Source organism: Mandrillus leucophaeus, unplaced genomic scaffold (genome assembly GCF_000951045.1).
Source record: "Mandrillus leucophaeus isolate KB7577 unplaced genomic scaffold, Mleu.le_1.0 Scaffold90, whole genome shotgun sequence".
Classification (NCBI taxonomy): Eukaryota; Metazoa; Chordata; class Mammalia; order Primates; family Cercopithecidae; genus Mandrillus; species Mandrillus leucophaeus.
The window spans coordinates 2,713,847-2,722,010 of NW_012109808.1; positions in this window are offsets into that span (position 1 = coordinate 2,713,847).

Sequence of the window (8,164 nt, forward strand, 5' to 3'; positions counted from 1 at the left end):
TGTGCCCAGTCCCTGATTGGATTTCTTGTCCTCTCAGGGAAAGAGAGGGAACTGGTTAGAAAAGGGAGGGTGAGATCAGGTGAAGAAATGGCAGGGAATGCAGGCTCTTTTCTTGGTTCCAGATGAATTTTAGGATTGTCTTTTCTAGTTCTATGAAGAATGATAATGGTATTTTGATTGGAATTGCATTGAATTCACAGATTGCTTTTGGTAGCATGGTCATTTTCACATTGCCGAACTTCAAACTATACTCTAAGTCCATAGTCAAAAAAACAGCATGATACTGCAATAAAAATAGGCACATACACCAATGGAACAGAATACAGAACCCAGAAATAAAGTCAAATACTGACAGCCAACTGATCTTTGACAAGACAAACAAAAACATAAAGTGGGGAAAGGACACCCGACTCAACAAATTGTGCTGGGATAATTGCCTAGCCACATGTAGAAGAATGAAACTGGATCCTCATCTCTCACCTTATATGAAAATCTACTCAAGATGGATCAAGAACTTAAATCTAAGACCTGAAACCATAAACATTCTGGAAGATAACATGAGAAAACCCTTCTAGACATTGCCTCAGGCAAAGATTTCATGACCAAGAACCCAAAAGCAAATGCAACAAAACAATGATAGAGAGGACTTAATTAAACTAAAGTTTCCACACAGCAAAAGAAACAATCAGCAGAGTGAACAAAAAACCCACAGAGTGAGAGAAAATCTTCACAGTCTATACATCCGACAAAGGACTGATATCCAGAAGCTACAGGGAACTCAAACAAATTAGCAAGAAAAAACCAAACAAACCCATCAAAAAATGGTCTAAGGACATGAACTGACAATTCTCAAAAGAAGATATATGAATGGCCAACAAACATATAATGAAATGCTCAACATTACTAATGATCAGGGAAATGCCAATCAAAACCACAATGCAATACCACCTTACTCTTGTAAGAATGGCCATAATCAAAAAATTAAAAAAAATAGATGTTGGTGGGGGTACAGTAAAAAAGGGAACATTTTTACACTGCTGGTGGGAATGTAAACTAGTACAACCACAATGGAAAACTGTGTGGAGATTCCTTAAAGAACTAGAAGTAGAACTACCATTTGATCCAGCAATTCCACTACTGGATATCCACCCAGAAGAAAAGAAGTCATTATACAAAAAAGATACTTGTACATGCATGTTTATAGCAGCACAATTTCCAATTGCAAAAGTATGGAACCAGCCCAAATAGCCATCAATCAATGAGTGGATAAAGAAATTGTGGTATATATATACCATGGAATTCTATTCAGCCATAAAAAGGAACAAAATAATGACATTTACAGCAACGGATGGAAATGAATACCATTATTCTAAGTGAAGTGACTCAAAAATGGAGAACCAAACATCATATGTTCTCACTCATAAGTGGGAGCTAAGCTATGAGAATGCAAAGGCGTAAGAATGATATAATGGACTTTGGGGACTTGGGTGAAAGGGTGGGGGGATATGAGGGATAAAAGACTATCCTTTGGGTACATTGTATACTGCTTGGGTGATGGGTGCATCAAAATCTCACAAATCACCACTAAAGAACTTACTCATGTAACCAAACACCATTTGTTCTGCAAAAACCTATGGAAAAAAAAAGAAACAGTAGAGAAAGTTTTTCTTGGGAAGTGTAGAGCCAGAGAATGGGTCCTCATATTTCCAAAGTTCTTTATTCCTACCCAGATAAGGAGGGGAAAAGGTGCAAAGATATGTCTATAATTGTATTTCCCATCCTGGAAATCTCAGCCAGCCAGAAGACCTGGAATCAATATTTAAGCCAGAGAAGATGACAATGAAGTGGGACCAAATCACAGCCATGGGACTAGATGAATTTAGATTGCATACCCAACAGCCTTGAGCTGGCAAACTGCATGGCCTTTTCCTTAATCTTGCAATAATGCAATCAGGCATTTCATGGAAATCATAAAATGGAATCACATCCATCATTGGAAGAGTTTTTCTAACTCCTTCTAAATTCCAGGTTCTTTACTACGTGCTAGAGATGCCCGTTGGTGTACAAGATAGACATAGGCCATTCCTGCCATGCTTGAAGTTTAGTGGAAAGAGGAAGTGCTACTCTCCTCTTGAATTTTTTCTGTATATCTCAAATTAAGGAGAACAAACATGTCTATTTATAATCAAAGTTTATATTATTGTTTGCATTACTGTAATCACGTAGGCATAAAAGCTTAATATTTGGTTGGGGTAATCTAACAGTAACAACTGCAACAAAATGCATGTAGAACTCTGGGATTTACAAGGTCCTTTGACTTGTACCACCTCTTTTAATCTCACTGAATTTCTTCTCTCACACTTGGAAGATAAGGAATAGCAATGTCTTTCTTGCACGGATGACATAGCTAGACAGGCAGGCAAAGGTTGTGCCTTCAATTGTGAGGATATGCATTTTATAGATGCTGAACCTGAGCCTCAGAGAAGAAACGTAAATTGTTTGTAGTGGAATATAAAGCTGAAAGAAAAAGTGGGACTTAAAGTATAGTCTTTGGACTCTGAAGTCTATGATTTTTTCATTATATGTCAGCTGTTGCTCAATTGACCCATCAATCAAATGGGAGCCAGGAGTATCCCCTCAGAATTTCTCCAGACTTAATGTTCCAGGAAAGCTGATCACACTTTACTCCTTTTGGCAGCCCATATAATAATAGTGCAACCAAACAGGAAAAGAATAAAGAGGAGACACAGAGAACATTAAGGTAGTAATAAAATTCATCCACAAGCTGACCACCCAGAAATAATCAATTTTGTGCATATCCTTTTTGTCATTATTTTAGAATCCATTATATTTCCTGGCTGATATTATTTCCTTAAGTCTTAATCATGGGAAACTATTTTTGTCTTTGTTCCACAGAACATTTAGAACAGAAAGTGACCTCTGAGACTATTTAGTCAAACTTCCTTAATATTCACATGAGGAAGTCACAACTAGAAAAATGTATCTATAGACCAAAGCAAAGTACTAATAAGAAAAACAATTAGGAATTTAATGAATTATTTTCTATAAGTAATTGCTTACGAAATGAATGCTCTATGGCTTGACTATAAGATAATATCTAAGATTTTGCCTGAATGTAAATTTAGATGAGATTTTGATGTTTTGGGCCCAAAAGAAACTTTTCGGGGCTTAATATGTGGTAGGCTTACAGGTGCATGAATGAATGAATAAAGCATGTATGATTTACCTGTATACTTTGAAAATAATAAATACAATTTATTAATCTAAGACCGTTATGTTCATATTCAGTCATATCAGCATCGTCATCATCAAGGAAACTTTATTGAATGCATCTCATGTGTGATTGTTATAGGAATGGAAAAGAGAGGATGTGGTGTTGAAATAAAAACTAGCCGGGCGAGGTGGCGGGCACCTGTAGTCCCAGCTACTCGGGAGGCTGAGGCAGGAGAATGGTGTAAACCCGGGAGGCGGAGCTTGCAGTGAGCTGAGATCCGGCCACTGCACTCCAGCCTGGGCGACAGAGCGAGACTCCGTCTCAAAAAAAAAAAAAAAAAAAATTTGAGTAATGACTGAGGTTTGAGCACTTGTGTGTATGTATATGTGTGTGTGTTCATTGGGCAAGAAGATGGGGGTGGGACTAATTCAGGGGAAGAAAGAGTTTAAAATGTTACCATTTGTGGATATGTTAGTGACATAAACTGATAAAGAAAATAGAAGCATAATGATTAATATTATGCAGTTCTGTTCCTATTGTTTGTTGATAACAATTTGTCCACATGTAGGAGTCCATTTACAGGTGATGGTGAGATAGTAAAAAAATATTAATTGTTTTACTATGTAACAGCTCACATATTGGACTGGTCACCATTACTTGAATACCATGCACATAGAATCCTAGTATAATAATTGCAAACACTTACTGAAAACTCAGTATCTTCTGTCCTTGATTGGAAGCACTTTGCATATATTAAATTATTTAATGCTCACCACAGCCCTATGTGTTGAGTGCTTTGATTATCAACCCCATTTCACAGATGAGAAAAATGGAACACAGAGAGATTAAAGAAATTTCTCAAGGTCCTTGTGTACTATGTGAAGGATATAGGTTTTGAACTCAGGCAGCCTGGTTCCAGAGTCTGTAATCTTTAACACATTGTTGTATTACCTACCAGAAGCTTTGCAATGGAAGGAAATTTGAGTTCATTACATCTGAGAAACCCAAGGCTCAGAGGCTAGTTACTTGCTCGGGGTCACATAGTTATTTTGTGACAGATCTTAAACTATGACAGTTTGTGCTCTTGTGTGCAAGGCTGAATTAATTGGAGAGAGGGTATGCTGACATTAGCCTGCAGGTACCAAACACTTTTATCATCACTATCATTCATAGTCTTGAAAAGATGGGAAATGGGGTGGTCTACAGAAGTTTTCAAGCTTTCTTTTCTTATATGAAGCACATACGTAATTCTGTGTATGGAAACATCATTTTGGCTTGCTCTGGATAAAATGTCAGTTTCCTTGGAGAAATATGTAGCATCAGTTTATTGGCTACTCAGGCCTCTTGTATAGGGAAAGACAACTTTCTCCAAAACGAATTGGTGGCTCCATGTCAGGGGAATTAACAAAAGATGCAGGAGATTGAACCAATCATCTATTTCCTTCTTCTCCTCCCAGGTAATGCCCTCCAACTCCTGTAACTCCAGAGGGAAATCTGTCCACAATCTTCCTAGGAAAGAGATTCTTCCCCTTTCTTTTTCATTGCTGACAAAATAGTAAGGAAGATGACAAGGTCATATCTGGTACCATTTCATTCTCCTAACTAGAAAAGCTCCTCTGGTAAATGTCTGGAGGCTAAATGGAACATGCACATCAAAGAGAATTTGGCTAATCTGAAACGTCATATTTCATGAGGAGTTCAACAGGGCGATTTATCACAATTGACCCCATTAGAGAAGGACCAACCATCCTTAGTAGACCCAGGGTTGCAAAATGCCACTGCATTTGGCCATAAAATTTATCATGTCAGGAGATCTATAGTCAACACTACGCACTGTGAAATATGGCAGTACTGCTGGGATATTTATCTTGGTTGGACCTGACAGATTAGCCCTGCATTTCCACTTAGTCCGCATTCCTACCCCAGTGCAATCTATTATGACCCATCATGGCAATCTGCTTGGAAACATGACTTGCAGCATCAATAAGCTGGATGCGTACAGGAAGAGCCCACATAAATGCACATATTTGTGGAGTGCTCCTCTTAAAATGCTGAAAAATTATTCAGTGACTTTCTTCTTTTCTGATAATTATTTTAAGAAAAGTAATTATTTTAAGAAAAGTAACACATTAAAAGGGGATTTGGACTCTTGACAAATTAATGCCGTTGGAGACATGTTTAACTTTTGTTTTCTTTTTTTCATTTCACAGAAAAGATGCAAAAGTGACAGACATGGTAAAATTCCTCTTTCACTCCTGAGTCCCTCCTTGGGCAGAATTGAGAAGGAGGCAAAACTGATTATCAATGCTTCTGTCTTACAGCTTTCTACTCATGCTGCTGAGGTGCCCTGCCGTCCTTGTGTTTTTGGCATCTCTGCACTATCACCTTTTCCTAAGCTCTGCTCAATGGACACTTACTCTACTACATTGTAAGGGATGACTATAGCTTCATAATCCCCTATTTGTTTTTATTTTAATAAATACAGTAGATATATAATTATTTAAATAGAAGAATTTTGGAATTCCAGTCCTTCTTACCTTCTTCCTGGTAGTACTAGTGATCAGATAGGAGGTCTATCAATTCATCCCCAGAGCATGGCAGCCTGCATGCAAGGAATATTTCAGGGGAAACTGCAGACTTGGGTGTTATGAGTTTTGGGTTTGAGTCCTATCTTTATGATTTGTTCTGATTGATCTTGGGCAAGTTCTGAAACCTCTGAGAGTCTCAAATTTGTGAAACATTTGGATAAATAAAAGCAACTCTTTCTTGGGATTGATGTGAAGATTAAATAGAATTTTATATATCTCTGTGTAAATAGACACAGATATATATGTTTTCATAAATTGAAGAGCATACTATAAATACTTTTTTTGTAGAGGCAGCAGAGAAAGCTGGATTTGCAGTCAGAAGTTGTGTGTAAAACTCATTTTTCAATTGACTAGTTGGACTGTAGGATTCACATCCTTTAAATGACTCTCGCAATGACTATAGCACGAAGGAAAGAATACCATCTCCTCCAGCAGAAGATCCTAGTCAAAGATGATCACTCCTTGAGCATGTGTTTTTTTTTTTTTTTTGAGACGGAGTCTTGCTCTGTCGCCCAGGCTGGAGTGCAGTGGCCGGATCTCGGCTCACTGCAAGCTCTGCCTCCCGGGTTCACGCCATTCTCCTGCCTCAGCCTCCCGAGTAGCTGGGACTACAGGCGCCTGCCACCTCGCCCGGCTAGTTTTTTGTATTTTTCAGTAGAGACGGGATTTCACCGTGTTAGCCAGGATGGTCTCGATCTCCTGACCTCGTGATCCGCCCGTCTCGGCCTCCCAAAGTGCTGGGATTACAGGCTTGAGCCACCGCGCCCGGCCGAGCATGTGGTTTTTATCTCCATCCATAACATTTATTTTATTCTGCCTTTTCTTCGAGATGTATACCTCTGTTTCTTCTTTGAGTGAAATCTTTTGAGTATAGAGATTTAGTTTCATTTATTTCTGTATTTCCCATAAGGTGAACTATATGTAATTGAATAGTAGGTATTTAATAAACATTTGCAAACTGAATAATAGCATGTTGGCTGTTGCGCATTTGAGGAATGTTATATATGTAAAAAAGCCAAAACAGACTATGCAATTCTCTTTGTTTTGATTCATATTTTCGGCCGGGCAGTAACATCTGGATTGAGACCCATTTTTATGAAAATTTATAGCTAAATAAAGCAGTGTTGGAACTGCAGCCTTGTAGGAAAATAGTTACTCTTTGAACATAGTTCAAAATTCTTGAACATAGTTGCATTTAGCACTGGCTCTGAAAAGGTTTTAACTTCTCTGTTCCTTTCCTTTCAGCCCATTTAATGTTAACATTGGCAAACAGAGAAGAAAGTTATGATGGGAAAGGAATTTAGTAAGCGTGCACATCAGCTCCTTTATTTCACAGAAGTAGAAACTGAGGCTCACAGCCTTTAAGTGATTACCCAAACTTGTACTATCATTTTACGGTGATCCAGGAGTAGAACCTGAGTTCTACTTTGGTCCAGCATCTGTTCTCCAGGTCAACATTGCCTTCTTGCCTTCTTGGACAACTTCTCCTTCTTTGTGTCTCCTTCCTTCCTTCCTTCCTTCCTTCCTTCCTTCCTTCCTTCCTTTCTTCCTTCCTTCCTTCCTTCCTTCCTTCCTTTCTTCTTGTTATTTATTTATTTTTTTTGAGATGGAGTGTTGCTCTGTCACCAGGCTGGAGTGCAGTGGCGTGATCTCCATTCACTGCAACCTCCACCTCCCGAGTTCAAGACATTCTCCTGCCTCAGCCTCCCGAGTAGCTGGGACTACAGGCACGTGCCACCATGCCCAGCTAAATTTTTTTTGGATTTTTAGTAGAGATGGGGTTTCACTGTGTTGGCCAGGATGGTCTTGATCTCTTGACCTCGTGATCCGCCTGCCTTGGCCTCCTGAAGTGCTGGGATTACAGGTGTGAACCACCACGCCTGGGGTAAACTGTGACACAATCTCTCTGAAGTAATCGAAATAAAGGTACATTTTCCTACACAAAACTTGGAGTGAGTCCTTGTTTCTCAAACTAGTGTTTATATGTACCCTGCAGAACTCCCTGAGGCCACCGTTTAAATATCTTACATTTTCCTGGGAGTATGTTTTTTTTCCAAAATATTTTTTTGGGGCTAAAAACTACTATTTTCATACTATAACAAATACAAATTTAGAATAATTACTAGGATAAAGCTAGAGAAATGTTGTAGTTGTAGGATCCTATACCCCTAGACATGCATAGATTCACACCCCATTTTGCTATAAGCAATATTTTGGTGGAAGAGTCTCAGAAGTACTGGGCTAGGTCATATCTTTGTTACATGGTTTGACCTTGCTAGGCAGAAAACATAAGCCAAAGCTAAAAATAGTCTGTCTTTGCTATTTTTAACTCTTCTACAAT